Source organism: Arvicanthis niloticus, chromosome 1 (assembly GCF_011762505.2).
Source record: "Arvicanthis niloticus isolate mArvNil1 chromosome 1, mArvNil1.pat.X, whole genome shotgun sequence".
NCBI classification, from domain to species: domain Eukaryota; kingdom Metazoa; phylum Chordata; class Mammalia; order Rodentia; family Muridae; genus Arvicanthis; species Arvicanthis niloticus.
In genome coordinates this window covers 84512509-84527749 of record NC_047658.1, presented here as the reverse complement: position 1 = coordinate 84527749, position 15241 = coordinate 84512509, and positions in this window count along the sequence as shown.

Genomic DNA, 15241 nt, shown 5'->3' with positions numbered 1-15241 from the left:
GAAGATGCTGCTATTCTCTCCTGGTCTCTAAAGGCACACATACAGGGACATGCATGCATGTGTAATGTCACACACACAAACACTCACATGCATACACATATACTCATGTGTGCATACACATACATATACACATACATACACTCACACACACTCACATACACATATGCACATACACTCACATACACACATACACACACTAAACTCACATATGCACACACACATACACACACATGTCTATTGGTGGTATACTTATTTTTACTTATTTCCTTTAATGTTCATTGAGTACATTGAGTATTTTTTATCTTTTTTTTTGGTTTTGTTTGTGATTTTTATGACTATAGAACCAGAATGAAAAAGAGAGCCAGCATGGTAGAATTTTTAAAGTGTGTTAGGAATTTGGGGACTTTTGAGATTATTAGGACAATAGCTGTAAATTCTAAAGTCTCCCTCCATAAACACACATATCCACAGAGCATCCTGTTGGGTGGAGGTTTGTTCCAAAACCCTGGATGGAAAGAGCCCTTGGTCTCAAGCATATGTTTTGTGTAATTTTGGGAGGAGTGTAGGCGAGATGCATGCCTGTATGTGCATGCATGTGTGTACACACCTGTGTGTATATGCTGTGTATTCATGCCTGTATATGCAAGTCTGTCTGTGAATGCTTATGTGTGCACATCTGTACATGCATGCCTGGGTATGCATGCCTGTATGTGCATGCATATGTGTACACATCTGTGTGTGCATGCTGTGTATGCATGCATGGATATGCAAGTCTGTCTGTGAATGCCTATGTGTGCACATCTGTATATGCATGCTTAGGTATGCATGCCTATATATGCATGCCTTCATGTGCATGCTTGTGTGGACATGTCTGTATATTCATGCCTGTGTGTGCATGCCTGAGTGTGCATGCATGTGGAGGCCAGAAGGGGAGGTCAGGATTCTTGCTCCATCACTCTCCCACATTATTCCATGGGAATAGTCTTTTGTTGAGCCTAGATCTAGCATAAAGCCAGCAAGCTCCAGTGATCTTCCTCTTTCTACTGCCTAAGAGCTGGTCTTACAAGCACCTGTATGCCCAGCCTGGCTTTTTATGTAGATGCTGGGGGCTCTAACTCAGGTCTGCATCTTTTGCAGAACACGCTTTCCCCACTGAGCCACCTCTCCATCCAACAATCCAGTAAATAATTTTCATCTAGGTCTGGGCTATCTCTGGGACATCTCACACAGACTAGTTCTCAGTTTTGTTTCTATCTTATATATTAAGAAGGGACACCAGGGAATCCCAGCAGGGTGTGGAGTGATTGATACTTCTGTGTTATTGGTATCCTGAAAGCCATAAGCTGAGGCCTGCAAACACATCACTGCCCTGTGGTCTATATGTTCAGGAAGCAGAAATGATGCTCCTACAATTAGAAATGAGATTTGCAATGGGCGTTGTGTGAACAACAGACAACAGCCTTTGGCTTTTTTTAACAAGATCAGCCAGCCAGGCTCTTCAAATTGGCTAAATTTATATTGCACACTAAACCCTGTGAATAAATAACAAGGGGATTCTTTTGTTGGCTTGGAAATAATCCATACAAATTCCATCTTAATAACAGTCTGTCTATGGGCTGTGCAAGTGCCAGCGGGCAAGAGTCAGATCAGGGGACAGAAATGGGATGCCTGGTGTGGAGTCGGTAAGATGATGTTACACGGGCTGCATCTCAAAGTGGAATTGATTAGGTAAAAACTTACACCCAGAGTCATCCTGCATGCGAGGTTTTTCTAGTCTTTCAGTGCCCAGAGGTTAGGGCTCTGTTTCCCCAGAGTAGGGAATAGGCCTTGAATTTTTAGTGAGGTATGTAGAAGTCCGGTATGGTAGGTCAGCATGTGTCTGAAAACCAAACAAAGTGAGAGGGAAGGCAACCCTGGAAGCCTATTAACATTGATTTGATGTAACATGGACCCTTTTCCACACTAACAGAGGCAGAGGCACACACATTCAGGTATGGCTTGACTGGGAGGTTAAGGTAGTCCTAATTAAGCCTTGCTGTCTGTGAGTTGAACAAATGTAAACTGATTTACTAGCTAAAACTTGCTCCTCGCACCAAAGTCAGTATGACTGTCACTTTTATAGTCACTTATGAGCATCCTCCTGGGCAGGATGGTGACAAGTTTGAGCAGCTGGTATGCACACTCCCAGACGAGGTCAAGCAAGGCCACACTCTGCCTTCATGTTCCATTTCACCTTACATAATCATAAGTTTAAGTGGAAGACCTTTGCATGGTACATTAGTCAATGTTTCCTAGAGGAAGAGAATTGATAGAATGTGTGTGTGTGTGTGTGTGTGTGTGTGTGTGTGTGTGTGTGTGTATTAAATAGTTAATATATATTAACTATTATATATATATATATTAACTATTATATATATATATATATATATATATATATATATATATATATATTAAAGTGATTTATCAGATTAACTGACATGATAGGCTCAGGATAGTTTAACAATGGCTGTTTCACACTAGACAGACTAAGACCCCAGTGACTTCTCAGTTCATGAAGTTGGATTTATAAGAAGCCTAAATATCGTGCTGAAGGACTAGAGAATTCTCAGTGAGGCAAGATATTCAGTCCAAACCGGACAGTCAAAGAAGCTGAGTTCTGGAGGCAGCAGTAGCAACAGCAGCAGTGTGGATACACCCATCAGCAAGGACCAAAGGCAGGCAAAAAGCAGAAGCTTTTCCTAGGGACTTCTTGATATCTGAACCACTGGTGGAACGTGCTGCTTTTCCTATGGAAGGGACCCCTTCCTCCTTAACTTTCACTTGATGCCCATACAGACCCCGCCAGAGGCATGCCTCTTAGTTGATTCCAAACCCAACCAATTTGATACCTGATCTATTTAGTGTCATATTTCTTTAAAAGTTAGTTCCCCTTTGCTTTTTGCTTATGATTTAACTGTTAAAAATAATCTCATCACCAAAACCTCTAGGATCTCTAAGCACAAAGGGTAGTAGTACCTTATGGATAAAATAAAGCATGATGGATAACGCTGTTCAGGTTTGAGCTGCAAGGCCTGTGTTCAATGTGAGTGAATTAACAGTAGCTAGCAAACAGGACATTTTAAACAGAAACACACAAGTGGAGCTACTATTGATTAGTTGGAAAAGAAAAAAGAAGAAAGAAAAATGCGACCAGTGGCTCCTAGGACTCTGAGCAGGTAATTTCCCTCAAACCAAATGACTCAGGATTCTCAAATACAGTGTTTGCAAGGACTTTCACAGGAAGTAACTGTTGTGAGTAGTGATCTGTCTGCTTCCTGGAAAGATATAAGAAGGGAGTGTGTGTGTGTGTGTGTGTGTGTGTGTGTGTGTGTGTGTGTTAGAAGAATTAAACAAAAACAGAAAATAGTCACCCAATAAGGGTCAGAAAAAAGGGTGAAAATTAAACTTTTCTGAATGCAATCTCTTCCAACAACCTTCTAAGCATTCAAATATTCTACAAAATAATAAAACAAAATTATAGCAAGGAATTTAAAGCAATCTTTTCAAATATGAAATATAGTAATGTAGATGTACTAAACTGTTTGATGGCTGAATGTGACAAAATACGAAATTATATTAAAATAAAATATAGTAATTACAACATATGTAGTATGTATGTATGTATGTATGTATGCATGCATGCATGTATGTGCATATATACCACATTGGAATCAGCCTGAGATTAAAAATAACAATGAAGGTACAGAAGAAATGGCTCAACTGTTAAAACGCTTGCCACACAGGAATAAGGACCAGAGTTTGAACCACTAGAAATCCACAGAAAGGCCAAATGAATATCACAGGCCACCTATAACTCTAGCCTTGAAAGATAACTAGGTCAGGGACTCCTCATAACAAGCTGCCTATAGAGAAGAGCCATGTCAGCAAGCTCAGGGTCTGACTGAGAGACTGCTTCAGTGAATAAGAATGATTCCCAACATCAACCTTGGACCTCCACATGCACAAGCACACACACATTCCAACATGCAAACTACATACATGCTCACAAAAATGGGGAAAACAGCAATGGAGAAGCAGCAGAGCCACTTTTAACAGTCAAATTGGATGTTGTGGCACAGAGGTGTAATTCTGGAGTTGATCTAAGAACATGCTAGGTAAAGCAGTGAATGGTTACATTGGTCACTGGGGCTTGGGACACACCATGAAGAGAATCAGAACGCTTCAGTGTAACTCTTCAACCCTGGACGTGAGACAAAGTGTCAACAGGAATGCTTGTTGCTGTTTTATACTTTAAAAGGTTCACTTCCATCCAGCACAGAGTCTTTGAAGAGATGGATGAAATGTGATGGGGGCTTGGGAGATGGTGCAGTGGGTCAAGCACTTGTGTAAGCATGAGGTCCTGCATTTGAATCCCTACCACCTCGCATAAAATCTGGAGGTAGTAATGCACTTGTGGTTAGCTTTCTGCTGCTATGATAAACGCCATGACCAGCAGGGGATTGCTCCATCTTATGCAGACAGGACACAGCCCAACATTGAAGGAAGTCAGAGCAGGAACCAAAGCACAGGCCATGGAGGAAGTCTGCCTATTGCTTTGCTTCTCCCAGGTTTTTCAGTTTGCTTTACTAAGCACCCCAGGACCACCAGCCCAGGCACGGCATTGTTCTCAGTAGACTGGAATCTTCCACATCAGTCATCAGTCAAGAAAATGACGCCACCGGCCAGCCTAAGAGGAAATTTTCTCAGCTGAGTTTCTTTCTTTTCCTACGACTGTAGTTTGTGTCAAGTTAACAACAACAACAACAAAAACCAAAACCAAAACAAAACAAACAAAAAAAACCAAAAACAAACAAAACAAAACAAAAACAAACAAACAAACAAAAAAACCAAAACCAAAAAAAGCAACCTATCGTTATAACACATGCACACATCAACAGTTCTGGCACACCTAACAGTGAAATGGGAAATGGAAACAGGAGAATCCCCAGAAGGTTGTGGCTTATATCCTGTTTCAAACAGAGTGTAAAGTAAAAGCTAACACCTGAGATTGTCTTCCAATGACCACATGTGAGCATTGCATGTGTGCACCCACAGTCACACACATGCACATACACGTCACATACATACACACAAGGCACAAAAGAGTGGTACACATACATAGTAGAGTCTCATCCAGTTTGAATGAATGAAATTATGTCACTTACAGGAAAATGAGGGCAACGGGAAATCATCATATAAGGAAATTAGTCAGACTCATCAAGACTAACACCCATATTCTACCCTGGCAGAACTGTGTGTGCGCATGCGTGTATGTGTGTGTGTGTGTGGGGGGGGGGGTTACACTCTCAATATGAAACTAAGAGACTGAGGGAGAGAAAAAGTCTACAGCAGCCTTCCTAAACATTATCCATTCAGATCTCACCTCACCAGGGATATTTTCTCAAGACCTTGGGCACATAGATCTATAGAATAGGTGTACAAAGCAGACACAGGCTAACAATAACTCACAGATATACAGAATAGGCGTACAAGGTAGACATGGGCTGACAATAACTCACAGATACCTAGAATAGGTGTACAAAGCAAACACTCGCTGAAAATTAATCACAAATTTGTTCTAAACAAAGTACTTAATGTATAGATAACTTTATACTTTATTGATGAGTAGAAGAAATTTTGTCTTGAAATGGATGTGTTTGTGTATTTTACCTGAAGAATTAAGTCTTGGCTAGTTAGCTGACACCATAGAGCACAGACCATCTTCACCAGTTTTCAGAGTTGATCAATATTTGATTCTATAATCATCAGTGCTGAGAATATCCTTCCCATAAATTCTGAGAAAAAATGGGAGAAGTATGTTTACAGTAATTTCAAAAATTGTTGAAAATTTATTATAACCCCAAACCAAACTCACTTAATTATATTTATGATACTGAAGTCAGCAACTGTAAAAATCAAACATTTTAACACAGTACAACACAGAGATAAAGTAATTTGATATCTACATTGCTGAGAAACGACAGTGGAAAACACTAAAAGTCCATTTTCTTTCCTAATGAAACCAATTGCACTTCTTTAATAAGAGCAGATAACATTTTAGGCACAATGAAAACACAAGGTACCATAGTCTCAGCTCTAAGCTAAGACATTCAGGTGCTGTCTCTTGTCATGGTATGGTTTGGCAGAATGCACTCTGTGTATGCTGTAACCCTGATGTGTGTTCAGGGAAGTCATGTGACACAACATAGGATTAATTAAGGTTTTGAATTAACTTGAATGTTGTGTTCAGAAACCTTTCACTGCTGCTGAACTTTCTACAGCTCCACAGTCAGTTATGTGACCCCATATAGCAGCGGTTTTCAACCTATGGGTTGTCGTGACCTCTGGGGGTTGCCTAACACCATTGGAAACCATAGATGTTTACATTATGATTTATAACAGTAGCAAGATTACAGTTATGAAGTAACAAAGAAATAATTTTATGGTTGGGGTCACCACAACATGAGAAATGATATTAAATGGTCATAGCATTAGATAGATTGAGAACCACTGCCATATGGGGTTACAATCCAGACTTAAAGATCTGTGGGAGGAAGTGGGAAGGGGGATAAAAGCAGGTAATGTTGGGAACAAATATGAAATGCTATGTTTTCTCTATGTGATTTTCTGTTTGTGTGTGTATCTTAAGTATGTGTGTGTCCTGTATAATGTCAATATAACATATAATGTAAAAATTCTATGACAAGTCATTACTTTGTATGGCAACTAAAAATAACTAATAATAAGAACTGGAGAGGAGGCCTGGCAGTTCAGCTGCTTCTATTGGAGAGGACTGGAGTTCAGCATGGTTCACAACACCTACACCTGATCACACAAAAACACTTGTAAACTCCAGTTTCAGGGGATCTGTTACCCTCTTCTGGTATCTACAGGTACTGCATTCATGTTCTCATACCACTCTGCACACACACACACATACACACACACACACACACACACACACACACACACAAATAAAATATTCTTTAAAGCCAGTATTAAAGAAGTCTAAAGACTGCAGAGAAGACAAGTGAGCTTTACCCTGTCGTAGCCAAGCACGCGTCAACGTAGTTGAATATTTTAGCTTCATAAATCAGAAAATTTTCAAGCTGAGAGTGAGGGCTATTAATTGATTCATGGAGCATGAAGGACCAGGCAGGGGCCATACATCTCTTCATCACAAGACTGCCGGAGGCTGTGCAGAGAAGTCTTTTAACTTCCTCAGCATCTAATTCAATTAAAGGATTACTAGTTTTGCTGAGCAGGACCCTGCAGATGAGAGTCTGAGTCCCGTTATCAATCCTGAGAACATGGAGGAGGTCAAGGGGCAGGAATGCTGACAAGACTGTGGGCTCTCTGGAGTCAGTGCACATGGGCCTGAAGCGAGCATGGTTCAGACTGGATGCTGCAGCAAAGAGAATGTGTCCATTTTCAAATAGGGTTTTGAGCTGGTTTTGATGATGTAAATAAAAATGCCTACAGATAATTCAGTAGTTCTTCCATTTCATGGCCTCTTTCCAACACTAACACTGAGTCAAGAGGTTTCTTCCAGAATTGATAAGGTACTATAGTAAATGTCAGATAAGTACTGGATTATAGATACAGCCTTGAGGCAGAAGAAGCTCAAAGAACCAGTAGCTTCTGTGAACTAAGAGCACCCATGAAGAGCAAAGCACAGGCAGGAAGCCTGAAGCTGCCTCAGCCCTGGAACCATTGCAGCCATTGGCCAGTATCATCCCTCACTCCCTACCTGCCTGCCTCCCTCCCACCACTCCTTCTTGCAGTTGAGCCTTTTATGGCTGGAGAAGAGCACATTGAAGAGGGATCGAGAGATCCAAGGAAGGGTTTAGCCACAAACTTGGCCTGTCACCTGTAACACATTTAAGGACAGGAGCCACATACCCCTTCCTGTCTCTGGTGTGTAGACCTACTCTGCTTTGTTCTGGGTCTGAGCCCTCCCTGCTCACCACTTAAATTCTAGGAGATAAATCTATCTCATGTAAGCCTAGGAGACTAGCTGAGCAGATTTCAAGCAACTGAAGTCATAGACATGGTCATAGAGGCAGAGAACCTATGGGCCATAGAGGCCGTGGAGGCCATGGAGGCCATGGAGGAGATAGCAGTGGTGGTGATGGCCAGGGACAGCTTCCCAGTGGAGGTGGCAAACAGCGAGGCCTGGAAGTGTTGTAATGCTATACTTGAGAACATGACATTCTCTTAGATAAATGAATGCAATCTGTGGGAGGCCCCTAAAGCAAATGGCCCAGGAAGGGACCAGGAGGCTCTCATATGGGGGAGGGGGTGACTATGAAGATGATCAATGTGACAGAAGAAGAGATCATTTAGGCAGCTACCAGGGCTGATTCAGGGACCACATGTCTTCTAATAAGGCTGGAATGATGGGGACAGAGGTGGCTTTGGCCCTGGAAAGACGGATTCCAGGGGTGAACACAAGCAGGGTCTCAGGAAGAGGCCATATTAGCCTGACTTGTAACATTCTGGGACAGCTCTTCTTCCTGTACCCAGGGTCACCCTTGTTATTTTGTAGCTTCTAATATACAGTTGTCCTTGGATTATGTGTATGTGTACGTGTGTGTGTGTGTGTGTGTGTGTGTGTGAGAGAGAGAGAGAGAGAGAGAGAGAGAGAGAGAGAGACTACTGTAATTGTAACCATATCCATATCTCTGGTTCCTATTTAAAACCATCATTTTAGTTTTAAAAAAAAAATGAGTAAGCAAGGATGCAGCCTGGGAAGGAGGAAAGTACCAAGTCCAGAAATGTGGTGAAGTCTGACTATCACATTGATGTGGGTATAATGGTTTAATCGTTGGGCACATAGCTCATTTAAAATAGTTGAGTCACCATCTTGAGTTGCCAAAGGCTGCTCCCAGGTCAGACAGTCTCTATTATGCTGGACTTAAGAGTCAACAGGGAGAAAATAGATGGAGAGAGAATGAATCCGATGATGTCATTTCAGCCCAAAGTTACATTATGCTAGTGTCTCCTTCCAGCCCTTGATTCTTCTAGTGCGTGACCCAATAAATCCCTTTTACCCAGCTAACAGTGGGTTAGATGCTGCCCTCCTGTGACCCAGGAGCCTGTGTGAAGCTATTAAGAGCATGTGATCTTTCTCTGTGACTCGGAGCTCTGTGTCATGTGAACAGCCTAGCAATGGCGCTGGAGTGAACACTTCTAAAAAGTACTGCCATGTCCCACATTTTCCATGCTGGGAAGAGAGTCCAGACCAAGGAACCTGCCATCACTAGGACCAGACATATCTAACTGAGCTCTCTGGCAGCCCAGGCTGCTTCAACTCCACGAGCAGTCCTCCAGTGACTAATTCCATAGATAACAGCCCAGCCTGCCCACCCTCCCAGCAACCTTTGCCTGTGGTGACTGCTATCAAGGCGTCTGTAGTCAGGCAGACTCACCTCCAGAGCGGGTTTGTAAGCTAATCCCTTAAATGGAACGCTGCTGCTTCTGTTTATCGGGAAGCTCTTTTTAAGGGAGGTTTGCATAATATCCAACAGTATTAGTTAGAAAAAATTCCCTTCAGTAATCAGTTCAGCAGGGACACTGTTTATTTTTTGCTCCTTTCTATAGCTCATGAATCCAACCTGGAATTCCAGAGAAAGCTACCTTTGCTTTATGATTTACCATTCACCAACAACTGCAGAGGTTTGCAAGTCTGAGGACTGAAAAATTGTCCCCCCAGCTCAATTCTTTCAGTGAGAGGGAACAGGAAATTACTCCAGGGAAGAGGGCTCTTTTATCTCCCAGCTGTAGATGCATTTAGAATGAAGGGATTAAGGAGGTCAGAGCATAGTCCTCCCCTGACTAAATGAGGTTGATTTATTGCTTGGCGCCTTTATAATTCTTTCCTAAGTAAAGGCATACAATAGTATTTAACAGCTTGGGTTTGGAATTCCCCAAGCATGAATTCAAAATGTGCCAGCATCTCTCAGATGCGCATGCCTATGGGAACCATACTGAACTGTTTTGAACCTCAAACTCTTCTTCTATAAAAAATAGTTTGATAATGAACCTCCCTGGATGGGGTGCTTTTGAACCTCCCTGGATGGGGTGCTTTTGAACCTCCCTGGATGGGGTGCTTTTGAGAACTGGGATAATGAATAAAATACACTTGGTTCTTGGGGCCTCATCAATGCTCTTTTTAAATAGAAGGTTATTTTTATTTCTTCTCATACTCTATGGAATGGTGACCATCAGACCCTACTATCTCCCTCCAAGAAGGCAGGTTCACAATCTAGTCACAAAACTCGGGGGTCCCAGATGTCAACAGCCTTACTAGAAGTGACTCAGGCTGATTGATGGTGGACCAATGAGCTCAGGTGTCCTCCCTGAGGGAAAGGACATTTCAGGACCTTGTGGCATTGTGACTTTTTTAAGTACCAGGAAACTCAACATAGGAGGTATTGACTCTGCTTGTTGATTTGAGGAAGCATTTCCCTACTTTCTTTGCTCTCTCCTTTGTTCTAACATTTGCAAGTGTTAGAAGACTCTACTCAACTCTCCATTCTGCCTCTGTTTTATCCCACCAAGTGAGATGATGAAAAAATCATGATTACACTGAGCACCACCAGGAATGGTGAAGCTAGAGGCATGGAGGGAAGGATGTGGCCCTGGGCACCCTGCCTACTGTCACTGAAGAATCAGCCTTCAGGGGTTAAAACAAAGACATGTAACTGCAGGGTTCACGACAACAGGGCTTGGAAGGGATATGGTGCCTATATATTCCGAAGACCAAGGCTTCTGCTGTGGTCATTCAAATGATGAATTTTAACACTTAAAAAGATAAAATGATACAACAGAGCTGAGGTAGGGGATGGAGCCTCTTCCACCAAGACTTCTGTCTCTCAGCAGGAAAGAGCCCTCCTTCAAGGGTCCCCTCTGATGCAGGCATCTACTGTTAAAGTCTTTAGTTTGTTAGGCATGGCTTATGCACATACTGAGACACAAGATACCTGCATTGGAAAACTTACTCCAAGGCAGGACCTCAGCTGGAGAGGCCACCACACTCTGTCTGTTTACAGATCTAGGAGCTGGTAGCCACACCAGTGAGATTTTCCTCAAAACACATGCAGAAGTGGGAGTAAGCTTTTTTAAAATGAAGATACTTGAGAGATCTTTAATATAAAAGAGGATTTAATTTTTTATTTATTCTTCTGTCCTATATTACATCTTGACCACAGTCCCCCCCCCCCCGCCCATTCTTTCTCCCCCAGCCAATCCCCAATCCACTCCTCTTCCTTTTCTTTTCAGAAAAGGGCAGGCCTCCCATGGATATCAACCAAAAGTGGCATATCAAGTTGCAGTAAGACCAGGCACCTCTCCCTCTATTAAGGCCAGACAAAGTAACTCAGTATGAGGAGAAGTGTACGGAAAGCAGACATAGGAGTCCAAGACAGTCCCTGCTCCCACTGTTAGGAGTCCTACAAGACAAAGCTCACAATTAAAACATATGTGCAAAAGGGCCTAGGCTAGACTCATGCTGGCCCTCTGCATGGTTGTCAGTTCAGTCTCTGTGAGCCCCTATGAGCTCAGGTTAGTTGGTTCTATGAGTTTTCTTGTGGTGTCCTTGGCCCGTTTTCTTCCCCTTAAAGGAAAAAATTTGATACATCAGATGACAGCCTGTTTTTATTCCTCAAATGTATTTATTTATTCAACAAATATTTATGCAGGATATACTTTGCTCAAAGACTGTGTGTATATGTGGTGTGTGTGTGTGTGTGTGTGTGTATGTGTGTCAGAAAACAAGAAAGAGAAAGTATTTATCTGCAAGATCTCCATGCAAAGACCATCAAAGAATTGTACAATTAGATGTTCGTTCTAGCACCAAGGAGATGTCTGAGTGGGTAAAAGGAACTGAAGAAAAAATCAAGGTCTGGTAGCTCTTGCTTATAATCCCAGAACTCCAGAACTAGAGAGGCAGGAACAGGAGAATCCCTGGGGCTCTCTGGCCAGACCACCTGGATAAATTGGCAAGGCGTTAGCCTCAATAAAACAAGGAGGATGGCTCCTGAGGCACAATGCCCAAGGTTGACCTCTGGCATCCTTGTGCACACTCAGGCACACATGTAGTACACGTGTGCTCACAGAGAGACACACATATTCATTGATAGTCATGACAAACACTCCCAAGACTAAGGAGCACTCTACATGGGATCTAAAAGAACCTGCCCTAATGCAAAGGGACAGGTTTTCTTCAACAAGTTTGAGCAGAATAATAAATGAGAGTTTCAACATGTTCGAGAAGAATAATAAGTTTGAGAATCAGGAAACAGGTGGCATAAACAAAGGAAACAGGTCCAAGGCAGAGAACTTGGCACATTCCACGGCCCTGAGGCAGGCATGAGAATGAAAGCTGCTGAGGTTGGAGCTGGGAGAGTAAAGAAGAACCCTTGGAAGCCTCTGGAAACTGTAAGAGGCCCTTGTCCTCCCTGGCCTAAATGTCTTTGTCATTCCAGGATACAGGCGCTGGGTTGAAGTCAGGGTTTTTCCTGAGTGCCATGTTTGACAGTTTGGGAAAGTGTTTCTGGGACCAATATGAGCATAGGCTCACAATTATTTATCAAAAACAAAACAAAAAATGGTAAATAGGAGTAAAAGCCAACAATACTTGACCATGCAGTGAATGCAAAACTGACATGTCAATCATGTGATATGCTAGAGGAAAAAGTCCCTCAAAAATTCATTAGCATGGGGACACAGAAGCCCATGAACTGTTGTTAGGATGTGGAGGTTACTTCCCTTGTTACACTAACCAAACATCTGACAGAAGCTACTTAAGGGAGACAGGGTTTTTTGTTTGTTGGTTTCTTTGTTTGTTTGTTTGTTTGTTTGTTTGTTTGTTTTTCCTGAGTCACTGTTGAGAAGGATACCAATCCATCATGGTGGGAAAGTTTTGGCAGCTGGGAAGCTTGGTTTGTAGAGGCAGGAGCTGATAGTGAGTCACAACGCAACCACAGACAGGAAGGGAAGCTGGGGCTGGGAGTGGGCCCAGGCTATCACCCTCAAGCTCAATCCACTGTGAGTCTTGGGGAGACACTTTATACATTATGAAGAATCAGGATTATGGACATGGAATGTCTGCCTTCTGTATACTTGACTTTGTCCAGTAGTCTAGGCGCTTCTGTGGACCTAATTGCTTCTTTGAAGTTTATCTCCCCATCTAAGGAAAATGAGCCTGGAGGAGGAGTGTGCACAAAGGACTTCTTAGCTCACTAAGTGCTAATTCCCACCCATTCTTAAAGATATGATGAAAAATATAACCAACTAGTGCATTTATAATAAAATGATGGCACAGGTTCTTGTAGTAGTTCTTGGGTGCCTATGGCATGTCTAACTATTCAAAGCACTTCTATTTATTCCATTTTAATACACAGTCCCAGCGAATATCCATTATCATTGTATTTACAGATATAAAAACTAAGGCTGCTCAAGTGAGTGGCAGAGCCAAGCCTCCAAACCAAGCAAACTGGAATATATGAAAGAAAGGTAAGTTAACTTTTTGTTACCAACATGCAGAAATGGTTGAAAAGCCTGGACATCTAAAGCAACCTTCTGTGTAGCTCTCTGTTGGTAGGGAGTCAAAGAACATTGAGAATTCACCCAGGGTCCCACCCATCCCTGAGGATTTATAGCCAGTTAATGGTTGCTAGTGAAGACAGAGATATTCTTCCCTGGTGTAGCCACTGGTGAGTTGTCCATACGCTTCACCTGTCCTCCTGTAAGAAATCCTAATTAAAACCAAATACAAAATAGACATGAAAGTTCAAGGAGTACAAGCTTGGAAGGAAAAAAGATTAGCAGGTGTGGGAGTGGACAAAAGAGGGCAATGGGGGGTGTGACCACATTGCGTTACATACATGTGTGAAAGTAACGGTACCCATCAATATGTGTAGCTGTTCTATGGTAATAAAAATTAAATATTTTTAAAATAAATGTGGGAGGCTAACAAGATGTCTCTGTGAGTAAAAGCTCTTGCTACACAAGCCTCGTGACCTGAGCTTTATCCCTAGAAGCCAGAAAGCGGGCCTCTGACATCCATGTGCCTTGGCATGCACATTCCCTCAGCAAACACATTAAAATAAATTACATCGAGGGTTTTTTTTAATGAGACCAGTTGGTGAACATGCACATCTTGTGGTAATCAATTATCTACTGCAAGACATTTCATTCACAACCTGAGCAAGGAACCCAGCTGGATTATACAGAGTGGTCTTTGGAAGAGTCAGTCTTCATGCCTTCGAAATCCAAAGTCCTGTCCACCTGTGGCAGCGAGGCTCTTAGTGCAGTGCTTGGTCCCCTTGAGACCTGTATGGTGGAACAGACCTGAGTCGGCCTGACTTACGGCTACATCCTATCTCTCTCCCACTGGTATGATATCCATGTGAGATGCTCACCAGACTCTCTCAGTGCTATATCCAGAATTGTGAACTAGACAAAACTCGTTTCTTTATAAAGTAGCCAACTGCTGGCATTTCATAATAGTTACAGAATTGTACTAATACAATATGATTAGCATCACACTTTAAAAGTAAAGAAACTGAATACTAATTAGAAAAGACATGATTTAAACCCATATGATTCTAACTTCTGAGAACTCCTAACCTCTATGCCATGATTCATGTCCTAGAAGTAGATCAGTCCTTGAATTCAAGGCCAGTTGAAAGTATATACTAAGACTTGGTCCAGAAAAGCAAAATGAATGGATGGACAGATGGAAAGATAGACAGACAATGCTTGTGGAGTGAATCAATGTTCCAGAGCTTTCAAGTTGTAGAAACAGTAAATAAAAACCTTAGCAGAGTATATAGTACAGTCCTCAGGGGCTTTTTAAAGCCACGCACCCCAACTCCTAGATGAAAATTCGTGTGTGGTCATTCTCCTTCCAATGGAGGGAGCTATCTTCTCCCTCAAGCAGATTGGAGTGGCAGTGTAGAAGCTGGTTGTAGACCAGTCATCTTCAAATCTGTCGTATACTATACCAAACTCAGAAGTTGATGACAGCTCCTACATTCATGTTTCACCTTATCAACATTAAATATTGCTCCTGATGGGGCCTGGCCACTGGCATTCTTTTTCATATTTTATTTTTTAATTAGCTGCCAAAGTAATAGATTTCCATATGTGGTTTTCAGGCAGGTGCCATTTTGGTTGGTTCTCCCCTCCCCATCCC